The following is a 25,246-nucleotide window of genomic DNA, read 5'->3' on the forward strand; positions in this document are numbered from 1 at the left end:
GATTTTTGTGTGGATTTTTGGGGGAAAACGCGGCACCATATTGTATGCTTTGGGAGCATCTCATTACCTGTATTACCTTCATCGTCACTCGGAGATCGCTTGTCTTGGGAGAGAGAGAGAGAGAGAAAGAGCTTTCCTGTCCTCTTGCAGTGTCGAGGATCAGTGGAAAGCTCAAGCGGGCATTTCTCAGAAGGCACTCAAGTCGCACATCTGCAAGAGAGAAAAGAGGAGGAGCTCTTATTAGTGAACTATCAGATATCGTCTTAATGCACATTAGAGCTTCCCACGTTAGCACTTAATCTGATAGCCGTGCTTCTTGTCACACTCGTGGACAAATCTTGCGATGCTGCAGGAGGTTATCGAGTAACGGTAAAAACTTGAAACAAGTGAAAATGCAAATAGTTAATATTTAAATGTTGGGTGTCAAACAAATTGTTCATGCTATTTGTTGTTTGCTTTTATTACGTGAAAGTTCTCTTCTGCAGCTTTTCGCATTTCTCTCCCCACTCGAAATTGCGCGCCTCAATTTATCTCCGATCACTTTATATTGTTGCACCGCACGTTGGAGAGCCTCTAATCCATCGTCCGAGTGAAAATATATATCGACGGGTGCCTCGAAAACTATAAAAAGTCAAAATCGCCATTTCTCAGCAAAGCGAGTTCAAAATTTTGCATTAAAACAGCTGCGAAATTTGCCAAATTTACTTCAAAATACTCAAAATGCCTTCAAATCGTTCGTTAAAGTGAAAATATTGCTCTGTATTTTTTATTTTGTAAATGTTTTATTGGTATTTATTGAAATTTTTCACTAAAATGTGGCAAAATTAATAGAAAATCTGAAAATATTACTTTTCAAAGTCGATTTTATACAAAAAAAATCAACTTTTCATACTTGACTTGAACTTTTTCTTAATGTTTTCAAGTGAAAAAATTTAAAAGATATGAGAAATATTCATTTAAAGTCCAAAAAAAAACATTTTAGGATAATTCTGAAAATCTACAAATATTTTCTAAAAAGACGTTTTTATGCATTTGACTGCAATTTTTGAGACATTTTTCTTGGAAAAATTGCACAGCGTAAATAAATGAAAATTCGACTTTTCATTCGCAAAACATGACAATTTTTTTCTCCATTTGTGCTTTTTAGATAAATAAGATTTTTTTCTATTGTCTCATAAGATAAAAAATCTTAAAATTCTTGTACAGAAAGAACAAATAAAAGACTTTTCAAAAATACATAAGACGAAAACTATGATAAGTCGACTTTTCATAGTTTTCCATTCACCCGTCGATATATAGTGCAACAATTGCCGCGAAGATTTGTGCGACAAGGAAATTTACATTCACAACCCCATCGCGCGCGAACACGGGCAATTTTGCCGCGATGATTGACTGGCCGAGTCAACAAAACGTCCAACGCTCAAGTCCACACACTTCTTCAGCGCGGAGAGATGAAATAAAAGTGAAATTTGTAGCAAAAATTCGTAAATTATTCATATAATAATAATAATTTTTTAAGGGGAATTTCACGATCATGGCAAAACAGAAAAGGCAGAACAAAAGCTCAAGTCTGGCGAGAAGACAATTTGCCTAAATTAGCAATTTCGGCCTAATCAATGGAGCCAAAATAACCAATGCGAAACGATGACTCGTGCCGTGGTTTTTTTACGTAAAAATTCCAGACTGAAAGATCAATCAGAGAGAGTTCGTTAGAGATGAAAATAAAAGTGATGCCAAAAAGAAGGTTGTTGCTTCGAATGAATAAAGAAGAGGAAGTGTTTCACTCAAGGCTTCACTATTGTATGCAGCGCGAAGCTATTGTGGATTTTATTAACACGCGCCATTATGAATTTGAGAAAGAAAAAAAACTTGTAATTATGATGTAAAATATATACAGATGTTTAGGTTAAAAAGCCTAACGATTTCCGAGCTTTCATGACAAGTTTCTTGATTTGCAATTTTTGAATACAAGATATTTTTATTTTCAACTTTTTTTTGCCACACAAAAGTTTATGTGAAAAGCAAGGCAGTGAATGTAGAGATAATTTTGAGGCGAATAAAAGAGAAAAATTCATAGTTTAAACACAAATTAAATGATTTTGAGGGTTATTTTATAACATAACCTAAAAATAAAGCGATCAAATTGATTTTTCTAGTAAAAATCTTTTTATGTCTCAATTTGTTGAAATTGAAGCTTTTGCAGTGCAAATATTCTAATATATTTTGCCACTTCCACTTCTAAACACTTCCTCTCAAGTTGTACACGACTTCTGACCATACATCCCCTTGTTTAAAGAAATTAAAGGCATTTCTTTTAAAGATTCTTTTTAAACCCTATTTAATCTCTTGCATAAATTCGTGGATAATTTTTTAAAACAGCAGAAAAACTCCTTTCATTCCCCACTAATTCCCAAAGCTCGAAGCTCAAAGCGCTCCTTCAATTGCTTTGGCTGGTGATGTGTCGTCTGACACATGTTATGAAATCGATCACAATGAAGTGGTTGATCATACAGAGCGTGCGCTTTCGACGCGTCCTCCACGGTGCGATTGTACCGACTCGATTCCTTTCACGCCATCTCAATTATGCAAAAATTCTAACCACTAAATCAAAGGTTAATCTGGTGGATCGGTGAATTTGAGAGATAATTTGCAAACTTGCGCCTTCTATGCATATATTGTGAGCGAGTGAGATGGACGGTTGAAGTATAAAAAAAAATACAAGCAATAATCATTTTTGTTTACTACACGACTTGTGGCAAAACAGCAATTGTGTATTACGTCGTTTAGCCGTGAAAATACATTAGAGATTACTTTCCGTCTCGGTCGCACACTCTGCATATAGTGTGGCTTTCGTGTCGATGTATGAAAATGTACAGTAGAGTCATGGGTATGGTTGAATCAGGAAATATTTGTCCAAGGATGAGAGAGAGACTCGCGGCGTGCGAAGCTATGAAATTGATCATGCTATTTGCAGGCAAGAGCCGTAAGTTTTGAACCCAGTGGCGTCACACAAGACTATCGATTTACATCGCACTCTTGTAACAATTTTCAAGATCAGCCGCGGCGACGAGGGGAGAGAAAAAAAAGCCATGTTGTGACTCTATTTGCTATGTTGTTTTCCCATCCAGAACTTCCAATCAGCATTTTGATGGTCATTGAAATTTCGTTTTGATCTGTGCACCAACTGGAGGCAATCGAGCTTATCGCGCCTGACGTCACGTGGTCCATTGAATGGAAGTTACAGCGAGAAGTTTCGATATCCATAAATAGAAATATTGTATTTTTCATCCGCTCTTCTGAGGGCTTTTCGCAATTTTGCTACACTTTTTTTCATGCCTCTCAATGTCTGTCTCTCATTCTGCGTGTTTACACACCTTCTGGGCGCCGAACGGTTGTATGCGTGAAAATAGTATTTCTTGGTGAGCTTTTTCTATCTCATATAAACATAATTAAAATGCGAGAATTATATACGCGCGCACACACGCGCACGGCGATAGAGGAAAACTATTGAAAACGGCAAAACTATGCCAAATGACCTTCCTCACTCTTTAAACTTAACTGAGGCCAAATTTAATCTTGAACGTGATCTAAGGTTAAGGTTTTGATATTTTAGCGAAGTGTGTATGCTCTTTCAATATTCATTTCGACTCTTTGCGCCCGCCAAAATTCCTCCAATGGCTTCCCAATTGAGAAGTTCACAAGATCTGTTCATGATCGGCGTAGCTTTTAGAACCTCATCACGAGGCTGAAGTCGTCGGTTTCAGATCGTATCCAAAGTCAAAGTGTTAGTTAGAAATGTAGATTCTTTCTAGGATGTTTCTCGGGATGAATTCAAGGAAGTCAAGGAAGATTTACAAGGATTTTTGGCGTGCCGAAATCTGAAGAAGTAGCAAAAATTGCAGACTTTGTCATATTCTTCTGCCTAATCTGAATAATAAACTGTGAATAAACATTAGAGTGTTTCCTCATAAGAAAGAGAAACAAATAGAACATTTATTTATTTATCCAGCACACTCATAAATTATCAAGGCATCGCCCTTTATCATCCACACTTGATTTTTTTGTGTTCATCCCGATAAAAAATGTATCAGGAAATAACACTGTCAATAAGATGTCACACATGAGTATAATTCTGTACTTGCAGTGAAGATCAAATCCGCATTTGCGGCAATTAATTTTGAAGGTGATCACGCACATTGGCACGGAGGTCAACACAATACATTTCGCATCGAATGTCTGTGGTTGATAATACAATACAAACATTATGTTGTTTTGTGTCAGAAGTTGGATCACCTTTTTTTTCTCTATTCCCGCCAGAAAGTATTTTTGTCAACTGATCTAAACCGCAATGTAAACAAGGATCTTCGGCACATTAAAGGAGAGAATAATTTCCCCTCTGGATAGTCACTTCCTCATGTGTGTTGATAGTCACAAGAGCGTTGCCTTCACGGGTTCAATTGAGTGTAAAATTATTAATTCTCATTGAAAATGACAAGAATTTGTCTCTATTTGATTAATAAAATTGTGCTTAATGCGTGAAATACGCCAACATTGAGTCACGATGGAGAAATGTCTGTGTGATAAAGTGTTGATCGATTAAAATTAAGTGATTTCCGAGAAAATGACGAGGTGATTGAATTCCGCCCAACCACAAGCAATTCCGTGGGATAAGATTGACGGCAATAAAAGTTGTGGGCAAGACGAGGGATGATTTAGGATCATTTGCAGGCAATTATTGCCATCAATTGAAGGCTGTTTGTGTCTCAGGCATTTGATAAAGTGGGTGGGATGATTATATTTGACAAATCTGGCATTATACTTTTGATTTAAACTGCATCCATCGACTCGTGATTAGTGCTTCAGAGCGCAAATCAGCGCGTGATTGCCATGTTTGTGCTCAACTGGAAAACACTTCCTACTGCCAGTGTTTGAATCTCAAGGCTTCGCCGAAAATGACTCAAAAGCCTTTCATGCTGAAGGACAAGAATGTTTCTTCGTTATGTGATCATTCGCTAAAATTCATCACGATTGGGTCAGCGATCTAATGACTCAACGTTTGACTAATATTTTTGCATTGTCAAGATATAAATAGAAATTTCAAGAAACCAAAAATGTCATAGATCTGTCAAATAACAACTCAATTTGATTGACATTGATAATCATTATTTTGTAATAATGTCATAAGATTTTCCTTCGGAATTCCATTAGAATGTCATAAACATTGTCCATTGAATGTCTTTTCAGTTTTTACTGTATTCTTAATTAGATTTTAATTGAGGAACACTGCAATTGAGTGTCTTCCATTGGTTTGTATATTAAACAGATATTTAGCTAAAATACAGTATTTTCATCTTGTAATTTCAACAGTCGGCACAGTTGCAAATTTAACGACAAGCGTCTTCAATGCACACAAAACACATCAATCAGTCATGGCTGATGGGAGTGCAAAAAGAGAGCACATTTGCCATCATCCATTGCATCATAGATCGCAACACGCACAAGCTGGCTTTATTTGCCGCGATCTCGCATTAATACACTGCAAACAAATTGAACTGTGCTTGTCATCGCATTATCGCCAACCGTGCGTCTCAATGACTCCATCGTAGTGGCAAAAAGCGCGCAAGGTCCACGAAAAAAAATCCACACATTTCTCTCTCTCTGTCTGTAGTAAAGCCCCAGAGAGACACGCGTTTCGCATGTATTCTGCGCCTGTAACTGTATTGTGTATCGATAGTGTTGCGTTCTCTCCATGTATATTTTAATTTACATTTATGATTTTTATTATTTTAGAGGCCGCGCGATGCGGAACACATTTTATATCTGCGTAAAATTTAGTCGAAGGTCGAAAAGTTCTAAACTCGCGCTCGATCAACACATAGACTCACTTTTATTAGAGTGTGCAATTTGAGTTGGCAAATTGATTGATTTTTTTGCACCTGTTGCGGCGCAAATGTAAGTGATCTTCTTCTCAATTAGTGGCTAAATGGTCTGCAATTTGACCGAAATTGAACAGTCGCAAGCTGTATGCTGGCAAATGATTACATCTTCTTCATGATTGCACACAAAACATTCATTTAGCCTTATCAGCGTGTCACGATAAAACTATAAACACTGGAGTTTTTCCCCCCAACCTCGGTCCGGAGCACTAAAAAGCTGCGGCCTGAGACACGATACAAGGCTAAAGCATTGACAGATAAGCGAATATCAAGTACGAAAAATGCCAAACTGGAAAATTACTACGAAAAAGCGCCAACTAGTAAGCCAGAGAATCGCACAGAGAAGTTGGGCGTGTGTGAGTTGAGGTTTTGATTTGCAATTGATTAGTATTGAACTATCAATTTAATTGACTGCGGGCTATTAATTTGCCTTGAGTTTTAGTCGTGTCGCCGACGGTCTTTTCCGCCTTCGCCGCAGAACTTTTCCAGCATGGCGGGGTGAGAATAAATTCCAAGACTGGGAGAAAAGAGGCACAATTGACATAATTAATTGCCCATGAAAAACATGGAGTAGAGCTGAGGCCTTGTGTGACGCTATATCAGTCTAGGAAGTGATACAGTTTCCAACAGGAAAATTAACACCTCAAATCGCACTGTGACTTCACCCCCAACGTCCTCGAGAGAGGATGCGTGATAAGAAATTCCCGCGGAAAGCCACAAAAACATCGTCACACGACGTTCCATTACTTTGTTGTGAAATTCTCAGCGTCATATGCTCGCGATAACGGCGTAAATCTAATATCTTCGAGAACCCGCGCGGAAAACCTTCGCTGTGTGTTTCCACCGAAAAAATAGCGACCCAATGACAGATTGCGAGCTTGTCACTTGACCTCGTGGCGTCCAAAGCCACTACGAAGAACAATCACACTCAGATTATCTCGATGGTGCCGATAAAAAGTCTTTTGGCGAACTTATCGCAGTGGAGAATTGCATTTCCCAACGCGGAAATAATTGCTCATGCTTAGACACTTTTTGATTAGACACGATGAATTCAATTAGAATAACACACAAACTAGCCTTGGAAGTGAATTTAAAATAATGACATCTTATCAAAATATTATAAGTTATCCAGTGAAAATCTTCTTCATCATTTTCAATCGTCTGTCCTTGTAGGTTTTTATCAGAAACCATGTATAAATATATTCTTCACGTGAAGCAAATGCCAATGATTTGTGTGGTAATTAAAATGACTTCTCTGCCCACACTGTGGAAAAAGAATACTACAAGAAGGTTTTCTCCAACTTCAGTTGGTGTCATGGAGTCAAGAATGTATGAAAAATCACTACAAGTGGGTGGATTTGTTGACAATTTCACTCACAATTTTGCAATCTACTTAAAACATCACTTTTGTACTAGAATTCCTCCAAATCCCAATACTTGTGATGGTTGCAGAGCTTTTGAATCAAGTTGACAGTCTCAAAGAGATACATTTTAGCAATTTCAGATCAACAGAAAGTGTTTAAAGCATAATCGCTGTCAAGATTTTGATGATCTCTGCAAGATCTGTGCTAAGCCGATGAGATTGCCTTTACTCTCCTACAAATTCAAATACGTAAGCGAAAAGCTTACCTCGTTTCTCTTTTTCAAATCCAAAGTGCACTCCCAGGTAAATCTCAAATGGGTAGATTGATTCCTTTCTTGTGAATAGCATTATAATGTAAAAACCCATTTCCAGGTCGATTCCGTTGATGATTGAATGCGCAACTCTGGCGAATAAATCCATTTGGGAGTCTGAGTGACGCCCACGCAAAAGAAAGCCAATATAGTGCATTTTGCGCTATTTGAAAATGTATTTTATAGCTTTCGATTAGGTCTAATGTCTTCTATGCAACAATCACGCGGCGACACGAGCGGGAGGCGGATTTTTGTAGGATTTTACCGAGTTTGCCCGCGAGCAGTCACAAGACACACCATTGTTATCCATCTACTCTCTCGCGTAGTCGCAGGCGTCTTTCGCGTCTGAGAGAGACGGAGCTTTTATGCGCCCATAATCGTGATTTAGCTTTTCGAGTCAATGTGTGTCTCTTCGCCCCTCTTTCTCCTACTATTACATATTTTCTCGATAGTTGTGTATTTTGCAAGTAAATGAAGCTAAAATTATAACTGTACTAAAGGTATGCCTCTCGCAAATGCACCGCGTCGTACTTGTGCAGTTGCTGTGAAGAGATTCGAGTGCTCTCGGGACACTCAGCAATTGTAATTCATTAAAAAAATGAGCTACAGAAACACCTTCAATTCGGCCTGTCGATGCTGACGCCTGGTGGTCAAACATTCTGATGCGAATGTACTGTATATTTATACTCCTCTCATTGCTTTTCACACCGTGGATGGCAGAAAAAAGCGCGCACATACACAGAGAATGTAAAATTAAAAGTTCATTGAGTCAATCATGGTGCTAAAAATATAATTTCTTTATTTTAACCCGCGAAGTACAGGCGGAAAAAATACACTTATTTGTTTTAAAGGCTCTCCGCACAAGTGAGGAATTCTCTGTGGTTTTGCTCTTTGGCCAGAGGCCACAACATCGCAGCTTTTGCCCAATAAATTCTCTCATTTTAATATCACCCAACTTGTGACGAGGCACTCGCCCAAGAACTGAAGATGCTAATGTCCGGAGAAATGTCTTAATTTTATTCACAACTTACGATTCTCTCGTTTGGTTCTTCATCTCCATTTCTCCCCATTTCGACCGAAATTCAAATAAAATCATCTCTGCCACGTTACTTTTTCATCTCCTTTTTTTTATGTTCGCATTCTTGGGTCATGTTCCTAGGAGTCCATTGTGATGCAATGCTAATGTTGTGCATGTGTGCTTAGCAATATCTCTCGCCCGGCAGAAGGTGGAGAGATTGCAGAAGGGGAAAAAAGTCTCGGGGGAAAAAATGGCAGAGAGATGAAAAGGGGAATTCAATACCCTGCAGCATGTTATGCGGATTTATGTTGGCTCGCGATTGTTCAATTTACAGTTAGCCGCATTGTAGAAATATAACAGCAAAAGAAAGCACGCGCGCGAGGAGTCGCGGACTATTGAGGATGTTCCTGAGGAATTCAGGAGTGCTGTTCCCGAATTTCGACGCGCCAAGCGGTCATCGGAGGTCAGTGGTAATCAATGTGAATTCTGGGCTGAACAACCCTCGGCGATGCCCGAATGCAAACCCATCATTTCACTGCCGAACACGCGACTCGAGGTGAAGAGCTGATGGGCAGATGGAGAAACAATAATTATTGTCAAAGACAAAAAAGCGCCCTGCAGACAAAATTGCCCGGAGAATTTTTGGCGAGAAATCAGGAGCATCTGCAGCCATCACAATCATCGACATGGTGGCAGCGAAAATTCAGCAAAATGTCCCTAGCAGCCCGATTTGATTGACTCTCGGAGTGATTTTTCACTCTCCCCACGCTTTTCCTCCGGTCATCAATCACTTGACACACTGTGGTGAGCACAAGAGCTTGTTGCCGAGCAAATGGTCGGAAATTCGAGGAGTTTTCGCAATGTTGCTGCAGCATTTGCAAGGAAATTAATTAGGTGTGAAAGTTGCGATAAGATGTGAGTGATAAGCGCGCATCGAGTGAAATTCACAGGCATAAATTCGGGGGCCTTTCCGCGAATGGACATCGACTGTTTGAGAATCACTGCGCTCCTCTTATAATGTACGCCAATGACCGAGTCCGGGTGAAAGACCTTCCTTGAACAGTGTTCGAATTGTTATGTTGTGTGCGATGGCGATTCTAAAATTGCACACGGTTGCTGTTATGAAATATATGTATAGGAGCCGAGAGCCCAGCGGAGCATACACACGTTGACTTGCTCGTTTTTTCCACCTTTTGTGTGTATTTGAGGCACATTCATGCATTTTATGTGCAGCATCATTACACGTAGTAAGAAGACGCGAAACTCGCGAGGGGATATACCAAAAGGAACAGTTGGAAACACGTCTTGCACGATGTTTGCAGATGATGACGCGCACGTTGGGCATATGGACACAGAGCGCGGAGAAAGGGCACCACCAGCCAGCAATATTTCCCTAGCCGGGCAGCACTGACATGATCCCGAGATGGGCGGGAAAAGTAACAATAAGAATAGCTGAAGAGGAGCGCAGAGATGCACACGGAGTCGCAGATGATATACTGTAGGAAAGCCATACGACTATCTCCTCACACTAAATCATAAGACACTCATACTTCAGTCCGCGCACGCCTCCTCGGCGCGATACCGAGCCACGATGCATCCCATCCGTGCAATGTCAAATTTCTGTATTAACACTGGGCGATGAACAACGGTAAATACCATCAAGGTAAACATCGCGAAGATCTTCTGGAGAGAGAGAGAGTGATCAGCGGAATGCTTTCCGCATTTGTATGGAATATTATTTTATCCCGCGGTTTTGTCATAATGCAAAGAAATTGTGCATTGCGCTTTCTGTTGACAGAATTGTCTGTCTAGATTGCTCCATTTCGTGAACTAGGAAGTGAAGGTTCTTCCTGGTGAGATTGAGGGAAATTGCCAAAAATCTGGTCACATGAAGACACCTTGTCGACAAATTGAAACATGCAGAAATTGCGCAGAGAATCATTCTTCAGAGTCTCGCACTATAAATCCAGTGCATAAATTGTGATGATCTTCAGTAAGTCATTTTTCATCTTGAAGTTCTCTGTTCAGCTCAAAACGAGGCTCCAAATCATTTAGAAACCGACCTCTTGGCATGAAAACAAGACACAAACAGCGCGCATTTGACAAAAAACCTTCCATCGGAATGAGGAATAACGACGCGAAATGGATGGACAAGATGAGGAATCGCGTCAGAGACGCACTTTCTACATTTAAACGCACACTGCAATATTGCATAAGGCTTGACGTTGACATCATAGCGAAATTGCCATCGATGGCGTCTTGGAGAAAGGTTCGCGAGTGATCTGCAAGTGCGCACATTGGCATTCAACTGGGTGCATCTGTGTTGGCTCACAGCGAAACCCATTGCCATGAATTGGTGATTGTAGAAGCGGGTTATGGTTCAATGAATTTGGTCTCGTATCGCGTCGTATCTTGTGATAAGTGATTAATTTAATGTGTGACCGCAATATATTGTCGTCACTCCCCATTCAGTCAGCATTGCGCGAGACACAACACCCAAAATCACAAATGAGAGATGAATATGACGCGAAATATTTCCTCTTTCAAGTACTGGAAAAATTCCCAGGTCAATGGCAATATTATGAATGGCGAGCTGAGACGTCATTATTATTGTAATAAAATGTGTCTGAGAGAACTCACCTTAGTCATCACGCAATTAATGATTCGAATGTAGAATCTGCAATGGAAAAAAATAGATTAAGTAAGTCAGATGAAAAACTGCCAAACAATTTATAACCATAATAGAAAATTAAGTCATTCATTAGTTTGGTGAATAAATTCAATTTGGATGGGAGAAAGTCCGTATAAAAGGCATTATTGCTGAAACACGACTGAATTTTCCTCAATACAAAACCATTAAATATTTCAGCTTTTTATGGTAGTTTGCCTCTTAGGAATCGATATAAAGTGCCCGAGAAGCTTTTATCTTTGCTGAGCTTTGCGTGCTGAAGAATTGAAAAGGCCCACAAAGCATAATCTATTGATTTTTTTACGGTTGTTGTTGTGTCACAAGAAAATGTGTGCATAAAGTTTTCGTCGCTCTCCGCAATTCATCTTGCACCTCGCTTCATATTGTAAACAGAGAAATGAAAAGGTGACGATAAATTTAATATTTACAGCAAAGTTCATTGTCGACAATTTACGTAAATAAATTTTATTTTATTCGAGAGAGAGAGAGCGGGAGAGAGGAATGAGAGAAAGAGAGACTTTTTCGAAAAGTTCAACCGAATAAATGTCCATACGTAATTGCTATTTTTATCATTCTGTCTCATTTTTCTCTTTCTCTCGTCTGTCTCGGTGGCTTTCTTGAGCCACTTCGTCGTCCCTACGGCGCTAGAGCCACAAATTCCTGCGCGATAAGTCGAGGCTGGCCATCAGGAGGGGCCAATGAATAATTCCCCGGGACTTGCGGGATTAGCATGATGCATTAGAAAACCATATGACTTCACGAGGCGAACGCGGCGGCCGCGGCGGGACAGTGAGAGTCACACGGAGTGAACAGCTGGGTGACTATTACGCTATTGATGTTGAGTCAGGTCGGTTGAGGTCGTTGGCTCTCTCCCAGTGCGAGCATAGAGTTGTGTTGTTGCGAGTGAAAGAGACACACCGCCACAGCGGCGAACTGCTCCGATTTTCCAACACACCAAATAATACAATCCAATGTCCGCGAATCACATAGAAAAGTTCATCACATGCCGCACTTTTTGGTCAGAAACATTTACAATTCTGTCGAATATTCGCCTCAGCGCCGCAATTTCAACATCAGAGGTCACTGATCGACAATTTGGCCGGCTATTTTGCCCCCGAAAAGCCGCTCAGAATATTCTGGGTGTATAGAGTGTATTTTTGGAGGCATATTTCCTCTATGACCACATTTGTCTGCCACTTCGTGAACTTTCAAAATTCAGAAAGTACATTTCTTGCACATGTTTAGGAGGAAAAGATATATTCAGTCAAGGTGAGCAGCAGTGACCATGTTTCTGGGTGTTCTTGTTCAAAATTGGGATCAAATTTTTGAGTTTATTCGTGTCTTCCTCAAATTTATAAATTTTTTCGCCGAATAAAAATTATCATACACTTTGAATTCGTTAAAAATTCTTATTTTTTTGTGAAGATAAACCGAGGAGAAACGACTCCACTGAATTATCCGTTCTCAAACTTTACAATAGCAATAGCTTTTTGCCAGTAAATGACTTCATTTCTTCGCCTCTTGTTTACTTTCAGGTCTATTTTTTCACACCCTCCCAAGCAAACTGACCAAAAAAAAGCAATGAATTTATATTAAAACTAATAAATTGTAAAAGGTGTAAATGTGATGAAGAAATAAAGATTATCATTTAATTGTTAGCCAGCAGAGCTTGCCGAAAGTGAGAGAGTGTTTAAGTGAATAAAAGGGGAGATTGAATTATCAGATCAATCTTCAATGCGATGGAGACGAAGAGACGCTCCAGCAAGACATCTGACAAGACATAAGGCGCACTAATCTCGGAGCGAATACATAATATAGTTTATTTATGAGTGGAAATTTGTGTAATTGTTCGATGGCAAGAGGTTTAAAGGTCAATTGGGGCCTCGAAATTTCACTTTTTCGCACTGTTTCGGGCCCGAGTGGATGGAAGGCGAGTGGCTCCTCCTCTGTGACTTTGGTCGGTTCATTGAGGTGCAGAAAGTCAATTCCATTTGGAGTCATTCACATCCAGAGAGAGAGAGAGAGAGAGGCCATCAAGGAGAGTGATTTTCGTTAATTTGTACCTCTTCGCCCCAAAATTTGACCGCTCTTGAACATCTCGCCGTGATCATAAGAGCAACTGAGGTCACACACAAGCTGGAAGGGAGCCTTGTCAAGAAACTGCCATGACCGATCGCGCACAGAGACCTCAATATTCGCCAAATTCCAGCCATTTTTTGCGCGCGTCATGCTGGTGTCACGCTGTCGACAAATGATTAGGAGAGATGTAGAAAAAAAAGCAAGAGAGTAATTCACAGAGGAAAGAGTGAAAATCTGCAATTTGACGGGGCGAAAAGACACATTGAAACAAATGGCTCGTGAGGTTAATTGTCGGGTGTCAAATCACGCACAATAGAAAGATAATTTTCCCACATAATTGCCAAGCTCCATCGAACGCGGAGAGCATTGAATGGAGACCACACACAAAAGGCCTTTTCAGTTCCACTTTAACGCATGTTCACGAAATTTTCATATACACTCCATACGATATTCCTACCAAAAATTATGGCTAATTATTCGACGAGAAAACGCAATTTTACCGTATCAACTGTGAACGCGTTTTTACACAACCATCAACACTTTTGTGGCCATACTTTCTGGCCGAAAAACTTTTGCTTAGTTAATTTCACTTTCACAGAAGTCGCCAGCAAAGCCGTTTTTACAGCCAGAGGAAAGAGACCAATCGGCGAGATCATCTAGCATTTCTTTCATTTTCATTTTTGCTGAAACCACGGCGTTTGGCCCACAATGGGGGAGACCTTGAAAGATCACGACATTCAATTTGTGATTTGACATTCAAAAAAGTGCGTGTGAGACACACCGAAAAAGTGGCTTCTCTCTTCTCCGTGAATCGCGCCCATTGTCTTTTGGCAGACCTTTTAAATGAAGAGCAGAGTTTCGTGAATTAGCCCAATTTGGGTCAAAGACAAGGTTATCACTCCCTTTTGGTTCCTCGCGATTGATTCAGCATTGCATTGGGTTCACTTTAGAATAATTTGAGAGCTTTGGGAACTGCGGAACATTCAAGATCAAATTGATCAAATCACATTGTGATACGGATAAGAATCTTCACTCCGCTGAGCAGGCATTAAAAATCAACATACAAAAGAGGGCAGCGACCATGTTGTTTCATTGAACGTCTTCGAGTGATTTTGCGCGAAAGAGGAGAAGAAAAAGGCAAGAGATCCATTAGACGTAATCTGCTAAAAGTAGCCAATTTTTTTTTCTTTATTCATTCAGATGAAAGTTATGGAATTTTGGAAGAATTATATTTTCGTGAAATCGAAATTATGATTTTCCCTCTCGTTCGCATTGGATTAATCCGTCTCTGATTTCAAAATGGAAAGTCTTTTGGGCCGCTGAATTTCTAATGCGCGTCCAATTTAAATACAAACGAAAAATATAATAAAATGCTCGTGTAACATGGAAAATCCTCTGCTGATTTCCCCGAAAAATTCACTTTTGTCTAAGAGAATGAACACTGATGAAAAATTCATCAAATGCGAAACACTGTGTGGTCTTTTAGATTTTCTCAGTGTTTTCGGGTGGCAAGAAATTCACGTTGCACTTTCACTTGCCAATCAATTTGGCAGCGTGATTTTCAACACATGAGAAAGTGTGCAAGAATTTTGCACAGAATCGCGCGGAATTGGAAATTCGCAAAAGTGTTCTCTTCTTCTTCTTCTTGAGCGCAGCGAGAGAAAACAATAACCTTTGGACTGATAATATAATGAATACAAAAATAATCTCGAGTAAATATTGAGCTTGAATGACTGATAAAATGTGAGCTTTATTGTTTGGTTTGTTTAATTTTAGAATTTGACTTGCTCTCCCGCATCCTCCGTTCCGCCCAATGTAACTCCCTCATTTCGCAATCTCGCCAGAGTGTCACCGACCCTGCTTAACTTATTTGTTTAATTTGCGATCTCTATGTCATCCACAATTATTGGCATTGATCTCTCTCTCGCGCTCTCCGATCTCGCGACACATCACTAGATCGCACTTTTCGGGCACACAAGCGTCTTTCTAGAGTCACGCACAGGGCATGACTGCTCAATGTGGTGCTGCAAGTGTCTTTTAGAGGAGAAAAATAGGCCTTTTTCGGGTAGACTTTGTGGGGTGAAAAATAAAACGTGTTTATCCTGAAGTTTTCTTTCAATTAAAATTACTTGTTCACGCAAAAAATTTCAGCAGAAATTATAACTTAAGGTGTTAGTACACAAAGTTTAATCTAGATTTTGTAGCACGCACATATCGTGGGTACAAACTCGGCTAGATGCGTTTTTGTGCAATTAGAAGATTCCCCACCAATTAAGCTCATCAGAGTTTCCATAGCTGAAGCATGCTCTCATGAAAAGACACTCATTTTCTCGCCTATTTCTTCCTCATGTGTGTGAATTAATTTCAAAAGAATACACGTGGATTTGTAATCTCAAACGAAAGGGGCAAAAAGAGACAGAAGATGCTTGAAATTTTTAGAAATCTTTCTCCATTAACTTTTGCTTTTCATTTTGCCTTCTGCACATTGCATTTCATGCCAGTGAACTTTTGTTTGAGAGACTTTTTTCTTCTCTTTTTGCCCCCCTTTGATATATACATACATATTACGGTTACATGATTGCAAGTTGATTATAAACTGTGCACACACACACACACACACACACAATTGCAAGAGAGTAAAATACCATTGCTCTGTTGCATTATGTCGTGTTCCTTCCTTCCGCATTTCGCCGAGGAAAATATCAACACAAATTACATCTAATTGCAATGCACTTCCACTCAATCACAAAACCGAGATAGCTTGCAATACACTCTCTCTTCGGCCATGTCGGGCGTTGAGCATAGAAAAAAAGCTCTCGCGATGCCATTATGTCCATGCTGCTGCACACAAGATTGCCTTTTCGCCCCTTTTTACGTAAGATTTCACTCTCGTGCAGCATCGCTCCATGAGACAAAACGTAATCATCATGTTTTCGATGCAATTGATTGACCATAGACTTCACACATCGACACTGAGCAGCACTTCACTTATGAATCTCAGGAGAATTTGCATAAATTCCGCGCGAGCAATTTCTCAGCACCTTCGAGACTCGGAAGTGGCATTTGCGGTAATTTTATTGAAATTTCTTGAAATGCTTTTCTCCAATGCTGAGAAAATTCATCAATTGATTGAGGCTTTCTTGGCAAAATCTTCAGGGAGGCTTCACAGGCGCCTCTGATCTTTGGGCCTCACTTGAAGAAATAACATCTATTGTGTGTGTGTTGAATTTTGCTTAGGCCGCGATATGATCAAGATTAAAATTGCGTTTTTCTCTGCGTTGGCTACTGATCACCTTATAAATTAATAACAAATGAGATCGCTTTGTGATATATTAGACAATGATGCCCTTCTTGATTCCGAGAGTTGCGAGTTCAATTGAAAAGTGAGAGAAGCAGCGAGATTTCATGCGATTCGAGGCTACCGCCGAAGTGGAGAAAAGGTTAAAATCTCCTTTCAAGAACACATCCAAAATCCAATACTCCAGCCCAAAAGTCGTGATGATGGAAAGAGCCAAGTCACTCTTCTCATTTCACCATTTCGGATATGAGGGTGTTCGAGATCCGGTGTCCATTCAGACAGAATCCAGAGTATTTGGAAAGTCAGAGTGTGGAGAATTCCTACACACACGCGGTAATTCATTCTCGTGAATTCACTGCGGTATAAATTGTATTAATTGTCGGCATGTCGAGTGGAGAAAAAACATGGTGGTTTTCTTGGGCAATGTTTCCTCTTTCTGCGCGAAGGTGCACTCACTCGGCACCATGATCGGTGAGATGTTGATAGTAAAAGCTGTTTCTATTTCGCGATTACGTGAGATGAAAGTTATAAGTTTTGTGCTGCACATTCAACTTCTTTGGGTATGTTTTGCACTGTAACGGCGTCGCTTTGAGCCACGGACAGTGTGAGACATTGAGTGAATTTGCCATTGACTGGAGACCTCGAGTAGTTCACTGGCTGATCGGCAAATGTGATGTCGGTCGTGACCAAGGAAATTCGCCAAAGAGCAAATGTGAGCCCCACCGAAAAAGTCACCCGTGGGGTCTTTGCACTCGCGCGCCACAGGGACACACTTGGCAAGGATAGGCGCAGAGATTCGCCTCGGAGAGCAGCCCATAAGTCATGCCAGAAGCGCGCGTATCAGTCGCTCTTTTCGCGCGCGAACCGTGACCCACTTCAGAGGACAACAACCGCCGAAAACGATATCAGTATTCTACCAAATCATTCACACGCGGTCGTAACCTCTGTCCAAGTCGTTGATATTTGCCCATTTCATTTGCACACAAGCAACTGCAAAGGAGTCACAAAAATAACATATTGAGTGCAAAACCAACATTTACTAATGCTACAATGTTGCATATTTTGCTTAATGAAATGGAAAATGATCATCAAAGAAAGCCTCTAATGGCTCTAATATTGGATAAATCCAAGGGAAAACGTATGAAAACCTGAAGAAACCATCAAAAACAGTCTCAATGTTTTGGGAAATTGCACTGAAACATATTACATATCTTCTCTGAGGTCTCTGAGAGGAATGCAAATTATTATTTTCCATTTATTTTACTCTAAATTAACATAACCTCAAAATTTTTCTCAAAAGTGCTCCAAACTATATATAAAATGAAGTATAAGAGCTTTCTGTGATAATTGCATGAGCTTTGTTTCATTATTTTCAATTTGTCTTCAAATCCTGATGTCACTATGATTTACACGCGTTATTAGTTGGTGTCAGAATTGGGATCATTATTTGCAATGGAATACAATGAAAAATATTCGCTGGGAGAATAATTATAAAGGAATTTTCCCCATTTTGTGATTTAACAAACTCAAAATGATGCTCTTTCACGCCTGCAAATGAGGATGTTTTGTGTGCGCTCATTAAAATCCACAAAACTCATTGAAAAGTCACAGTGCGGCGAAAGTTCTTGGGAGTTTTTCCACAATCATCTGGATTTAAGTGGAAAAAAGGTGAAGCCGCCACGGTTCATTCAAAACAATGTCCAACACATGTCGACTCGCAAAATGAGTGAATCGCAACAGAGATCTTGAATATCTAATTCACGAAAAAAAAACACTCTTAATTTCCACATAAATGGAAAGTGAGACGCGAGTTTTAAGTGTGACCGTCTCGCGAAGCATTGAACAATGTTACCTTCCGTTTTTCTTCAAATTGTAAGCAAATTCGTCGCCCCTCTGATAACCGCCAAAAATAAATAACATTCTATTCTTGCAAATTGATGTGAAACTTCAAACATTCTTTGGCGTATTTTAAGTTCTCAAGGCCTTATCATGCCAGTCAACAGACACCCGCAATTTGTTATCACCGCCCAGTGTGCGTGTGTGAGTGTGCCTTCGAACACGAGTTGAACAGTGTGTGAGTGTATTTTCCGTGTGATATGATTAAAAATTCACGATCATACTGAATTTCATTATGGATGAATTATATTTCACTTTAACTAATAATGTGTTTGACAAAGAGAGAAACCTTGATCACACATCGTGTGATTGACGATAATCACTGTACAAACGGGGAAGTAAATGTTTCAAGATTGCCAATTATTTGATTTGTAATCGATCAATTGATCGCATATGAGCTCATAGTGTAAAACTCCTCGACTTGGGGGCGGAAAATGAAGAGTCACAGGCTCGAAGTGAAAAACTGTTGGTTGTGTTTTGGGCAGAAGAAAACGCTCACAGGCTCTGTTTCTCATCTGGCAGAGGAGATAAGAAGAGAATTCCAAGGAAAAGTGTCGGTGAGGAGTCACCCTGTTGCCCATATAAAATTCATAGTAGATTTTTCTGCTATTCACTTTGAGACTTTTGTACCATAAAGTAGGACCTAGGTCAGCATCAATGTGAAACGCACACAGTCAACGAGGAAAAATACGGCCCGAGACACGCTCAAGCTCAATGAAAGCTCGCTACTCGGCAATATTTCATGAATTTTCAGCATTTGTGGCGTCAGTGAGTGAATTTTAGATTGTTTGTTATTATTTATTTGAAGAAAATTTCTACTGGCTGAGGATAAATTCCAAACAGAGTCTCATTTTTCCACCATTTCCACATTGTGTATTGTACGCTCGAGATTGCAATCTCGCAAATGTTTGCAATATTCATCTCAACACTTCTCTCTCTCCGCACTTTTTTTGTCATTGCCTCTGTGTGTTGCCTTGCAACAAAGGAAGATGTCTTCAGGGGTCAGCGATGATGATTTTCAAACATGCCCCGATAAGGCAAGTTGGCGAATTGAAAAATAAAATAACAAAGGTATCATATAGAGTCTGAAGACGATACTTTTATTATATCACCATCATGTCAGAGTGTATACGTTTTAGCAATTTGCCACTTTATTTGCACTCTCGCTCGCGCAGACTTGGCCGTATGCTTTCCCGTACAATGTGGCAGCGCGACCAATATATAGGCGTCTCGTACAATGTATAGATATTTGAGTGTATAAAAAATAGCATGACCGTGACACAAAAACGCGTGCGTTGTCACACATTTTCCCATTGCAGAGGTCAGTGAGATCTACGCGTCGTGGCTGGTCGCCGAACTACCACATGCAGCCGCCAGCACTACAGGCGAGGATTGTAGGTCAAATGTACGCGGAAATACTGTCGCCTCTTCCTTGAATTCTAATTGATACTTTCAGTTTTTCTCCGATACAATTTCACGCGCTGTCTCTTCGCTTCATTGAGTACTCAGAATTTATTGCCACTACAGTGTGTGGAAGGTGTGAGCGTCTGCAGTGACTAACGCTGAACTGTACCTCTAATTTATTAAGGGATTCCTGCACAAGCATAAACAAAGGCAATCTCCAAGAGGAAATGACAAGTACTTCAAGACAGGAGTAATGTACACTCAAAGAAAATTTCATTATTCAGAATTATGCGGACAGAGATTCTCGTGAATTCTAACAATGCAATCTCTGCGAAGATTTTTCAACGATAAATCTAGGATTATAGATTCCGTTCCCAAGCTTATTCAGACCTTTGTCCATTTTACACATTCTAAATAAATAATATGTCTCATAAGGTGACAATTGGATGTGAAAACAAACTAACAGAATTTTTGGAAAATCCTTGGGAGAATGTTTTGTAAATTATTTCTAAGTTCGACAATGACTTTCATAATTGCCTAGGGTAGATTGAATAATAATGCTAGGAAGACAAATTTTTGGGTTAGTTCTTAACATTCAATCTCTCTGTGTGATTTCTGGCTTTATTGACTAAATTCTGCGAAAAGGAAAACGTTAAGTCTCAAATCAATTTTAGGAGTAGAACTCTTCCAATCATCCATTGACATTTGGTGTATTGAAATGGGAATAATAAACGTTATTTGTCTCTCTAAAGATACGGCTTAACGTGGATTTCACAGCCCTCCAATGATGCCCTTTGTTACAAATCGTATTAATAGGCATGAGGTCATTTATGGCGAAAATCTTCGTTTCATAGACGAAAAACGTAAACCCGGAAGTGATCTTAAAGTTTGTGTTTTCTCAAAAGCAATACACAAGGTTGACTAGTCTCGTGATAATTGACTCACTTGCCATGAGAACAACAGAAGTGTCGGTGAATAGAAAAGGGATCAGCAAATTCCAGGACGTCTCGCGATTGAGCTTTTCTCTGAGTGTGACAAGTCAATTTGCAGTGGTGTGACAAAGCGTGGGCTTTAGCAGTGACTCAAAATCCACAGTCCATGGATCGACATTCATTGCAATTTGCACGAATGTCAATTGCCACAACTTCCTGGATCTGTCACAAAAGCCATCAACACGCGGTGCACTCTCCTAATCTTTGGGGCTGCCTTTCGACACGACAAAGGAGCCATTTATGCCATACATACTCGCTTGAGCAGGCCAATGAGGAAGACGAGAGAGTGTGTCTTGGTATGTTTGCTGAAAATTACAAATTTACTTTATGGGTATTTTATTTTTAGCCAAGGCAAAACTAAGAGTTTTAGACGCGTTGATGTGAACTCGCAGTTCTAATTTTCATGGTGTTAGATGAGTATGGTGATTTTATTGTTCGGCAAGGAGGCTTTTTCAAACGCAATTCAATGTTTCACACTTTTCACAGGCATTCACTCCCCGGCATGCACACACTCAGAGCACCTCGCCAGACGGTTGTGATGTCTAAATTGAAACCCATCGAAAATGCGAGTCGCGCCACAGAAGTTTTTTGGTGAGAGGCCCAGAAATTTCGCCTTCAGCCAGATCACCACCAGGCGTCTCCATCGCTGCAACTATGCATTTGCCGTTCGTTCGCATTGGAGATGTTACGATTTGCACACACGCGCACTTAGAAGGCATTCTAGACGATAAATAAGCAATTTGCTGAATACGGCGATGACTATTGTGAGTTATATTTTCAATCCGTTAGCCTTCAAATTCAATAACATATTGAATAAATGCTCTTCAAGTCCGATACACAATCATTTGAATATTGTTGCTGCTTAAATGCTGTAATACGGAAAAATTCACGCTATTTATATCGCGAGGGAGACATGCCGTGAGCTCGCCTTAATGGATATTTACCAATCAGACGGCTAGCTTTTCATCGCAGTCACACAGAAACTTTTTAATCACGGCATATCCTTTTATGCCGCCATCAATTTATTTCCTCAAATTGTGATTTATAATTTTTCTGCAGCACGACAAACACTGAGCATGATAAAAATTGGATTTTTAGTGTGTCGTTAACGTTCTTTTTTTCGGGGTGGGGAGGACAATAAATGCCGCCAGTCGATAGTAAGACATTTTTGTGAAAACACACTTGGTATTTAATGCTCTGCGCGAGAACCACAATTCCAGGGCCCATTAAAAACGGTCCAATGCGAGGTGGAAGAGTGGGATGGGAGAGCATGAGATTGAACATGAGACACACCGCGAAAAGATTAAATTGAGCTCCGTCGAGGCGACAAATTATGTTGGTATTTGTAGACGAAGAACAAGAAGATAAAACATTGAAATGGGTCACCTAGTTCTGCGCCTCTCCGTTGGGGATATAATTTTAGAGGATTTTTCGCCTCTTTGTGCCCACTCCACAGCACAGATACAAGCGAGAAAATCTCGTAGAGAAAATGCACTTTGGCGTCAAATTTTATTGCATTCCTTTTGCTTGAGCCTTAACACTTGACCTGCCAAACATGCCAATGTCTGACAGGATTTACAGGGAGGGACGGAATAAGTTTGGTGCTCGTTCTCTTCATTCTCAATGGAAAAAAATTAGGCAATTTATTGAGCTAGTTGAGAAGTTTCGTCGGCAGTTCTAGTGTTAATTTTCTCACTCACCATCCCAAAACCTCTGGCGATTTATTTTCAATGTGATTACAGAGACACACATCGTGAATGCGTAGGGTATGGAAAGTCTCTGCAGCCCAAAAGCTCTCTTGCAGAATTTCACAATTTTCAGCCACAAATGAAGTCACGAAAATATCTTTCCCTCCGCTTTATGATCAAGTTTATCACTTGTTATTTCTTACACTTGCATTGTGCAATAGACAATGATTTATACACAAATATTATTCATGCCTCCAAATACCTTTATTGATACTTATGGCGAGGTGTTGAGCAGCGCGCGGTAAATTGTAGTCTAAGACTAAGAGAATGCGATAGAGGAGTGATTAGGGCACTTGGGAGAAAAGACTTTGTCATACACTTTGGATTAGTGCGTGAAAATGGTGCAATTCACGTGAATGCTCGAGCACAAGGACAGTGTTGGAGAGTTGTGCCACAAATCCCACCTCGAATACTTCATAGGTCAAATATTTGAACCATATTTGCACCATTTAAGCTACTGAGGTATGAAAATCATAACAATGTGTGAACATTCTTGACACGATCACTCACAGATCTGCTACTTGACGTCGGATACATGCGAAGCTTCATTATCAGTACTTCCGGACATTCAAAATTCATGTATTTTTCAAGCAAAAGTCCGTAATTGCCTTCAAAATCCAACAGAATGTCGATAAATTAAAAGAATATACAATCGACTGTCAGAAATCTTGAGTGATTGATATGAGTTTGCAAGAAAATGCATATCATGAAAAGTATTGGATTATTCACAAGCTCAACAATGGAGGGTGATTTTTAATTAATTAGCACTTTTAACAAATTGGCGCAATTAATTGTTTCTCCTCTTCTTCGCTTTTTTTTCCCCACAATTTTCGTTTCCACATTGATGCACTTCCTTCCCGTTCTCTGTGGAAAAATAAAAATTGCAGAAGCGCGCACATTTCGCGTGAATGCACCATTGTACAATAGCGAAGAGAGCAAAAACGCAATCGTGTGCAATTCGTCAAGCGCTAAATCGGAAGTAAAATGCGCAAAATACCATAATCGTTCATTTACCTGCGTACGCAATTTTATAATCGCCAAGAGAGTGAAATTGACTTGAATGGCAGACGGGGGAAATGCAATTGTCGGTGGGAGAGATGACACTGGGAATGCTTTCTTCTCTTCCTATACCCAAAGATTGCCTAAGCTAATTAAGTTGCATTTTTCCTCAACCGTGTGTGCGCCCAGAGAAGCACATTTGGGGAGTTGATGATTGATTTTTTATCTGTCTTGCGAGTGTGTGTGTGTGATAAACAACTTTCTTCTTCATTGCAGAATGACTAAAAAGAGAAACTGTTTTCAATTTCTAATTCAATTTGATTGAATGAAAAGCAATGTATCTTCTTGTGTTTCTCTCACTTTTAAATTAACGGTGGTGTCACTTAAAGCGACTGAAGATGGATGGAAGGTGAATATGTAGGAAAAAAGCTCCCGGAAAGTTCTGCGAAGCCTCCTGCAGAATGAAACAGTTTGATGCATCGCACTTCATTCGGTCAACTGAGAGGCAGATCCAAAATGTGGCAGCATTTAGTACGCTTAAATACTTGACAGTGAGTGTAGAGGCGAGGAAAAAAACACACAGAAATCGCGTCGTAACCTTTCACGAGTTCAATGAAATGGAAATGTGTGGAAAATTCTCAATTTTTTCTTCTCTTCTCACTCTCTCTCTCTCTCTATCTGTCTTATTTATTTCACTTTCGACGATAATTTGAATACGAGTAACAATAGGAGGAATTATAATATACATGAATTTGCATGAATTGAGCATTGAATACTCTTTCGTAGCTGAAATGGTGTGGATGGAAAGAGTCTCCGACAGTAAATTATTAATTTTTTTTCTTTTAATTTCTCATCGTGACGCATATTCACGAAGATATCATGTTTTTTTTCGCAATGTCTGCTCCTCAATCCGTCCAATTCGTCACGTCATTTTCCACGGTGTACAGAAATCATGGTCATTTTTTGATAATGGCTGGTGTGATTGAAATTGAAATGTTGTGAATTGCGACTCTAAAGCTGTCAACAATTAAAAAAGGTTCGCCCTATGAAACACTTCCGCAATGTTCTTAAGGAAATTTCCAGTCAAGTCTTTTTGGGGCATCATTTAACTTCAAGAACAGCATTTTACGATGTCATACATTTATCAAATTTCACTGCAAATATTCATAGAAATTATAGTCAAAATTATACGGCCAATCAGTGAATGTTAAAAGCATAATTTCTTTACTTAGCAAGTCAATTCAAATAAAAGCATGAACATTGCAAATCAGAAAGTCTTCTTCCACTACTATTTTTGCTGCTTATTATCGATACACATCAACTTATTTTCCTTTTTTCAGTGCTGGCGCCTCGAAAATCTCACTCTTCTAAAAGAAATGTAGGCACGAAAGAGAGAAGCCATAAGTTTGCCGCACCGTCAGAAAAAAGGCAAGATCGCTGTGAAAAAATACGAACCGATAAATTCGATGGTGTTGCAGCCATAAATTGGTAATTTCGAATTAATTAATTTATA

General features: G+C 39.7%; 1 protein-coding gene across 1 annotated transcript in view; it reads right to left on the minus strand.

Moving 5' to 3' along the window:
- Positions 1 to 25,246, minus strand: part of LOC132264224 (ecdysone-induced protein 74EF-like) — a 56,319-nt gene that overhangs the window by 27,379 nt on the left and 3,694 nt on the right. The window contains exons 2-3 of the mRNA XM_059764340.1: positions 11,269 to 11,305; positions 77 to 210 (exon numbers count right to left, since the gene is read on the minus strand). The gene's annotated coding sequence lies outside the window, so the exon portion shown is untranslated. The remainder of the gene's footprint in view (positions 1 to 76; positions 211 to 11,268; positions 11,306 to 25,246) is intronic.

This window comes from Phlebotomus argentipes, unplaced genomic scaffold (assembly GCF_947086385.1).
Source record: "Phlebotomus argentipes unplaced genomic scaffold, Phlebotomus argentipes genome assembly contig_32, whole genome shotgun sequence".
Taxonomy (NCBI): Eukaryota; Metazoa; Arthropoda; class Insecta; order Diptera; family Psychodidae; genus Phlebotomus; species Phlebotomus argentipes.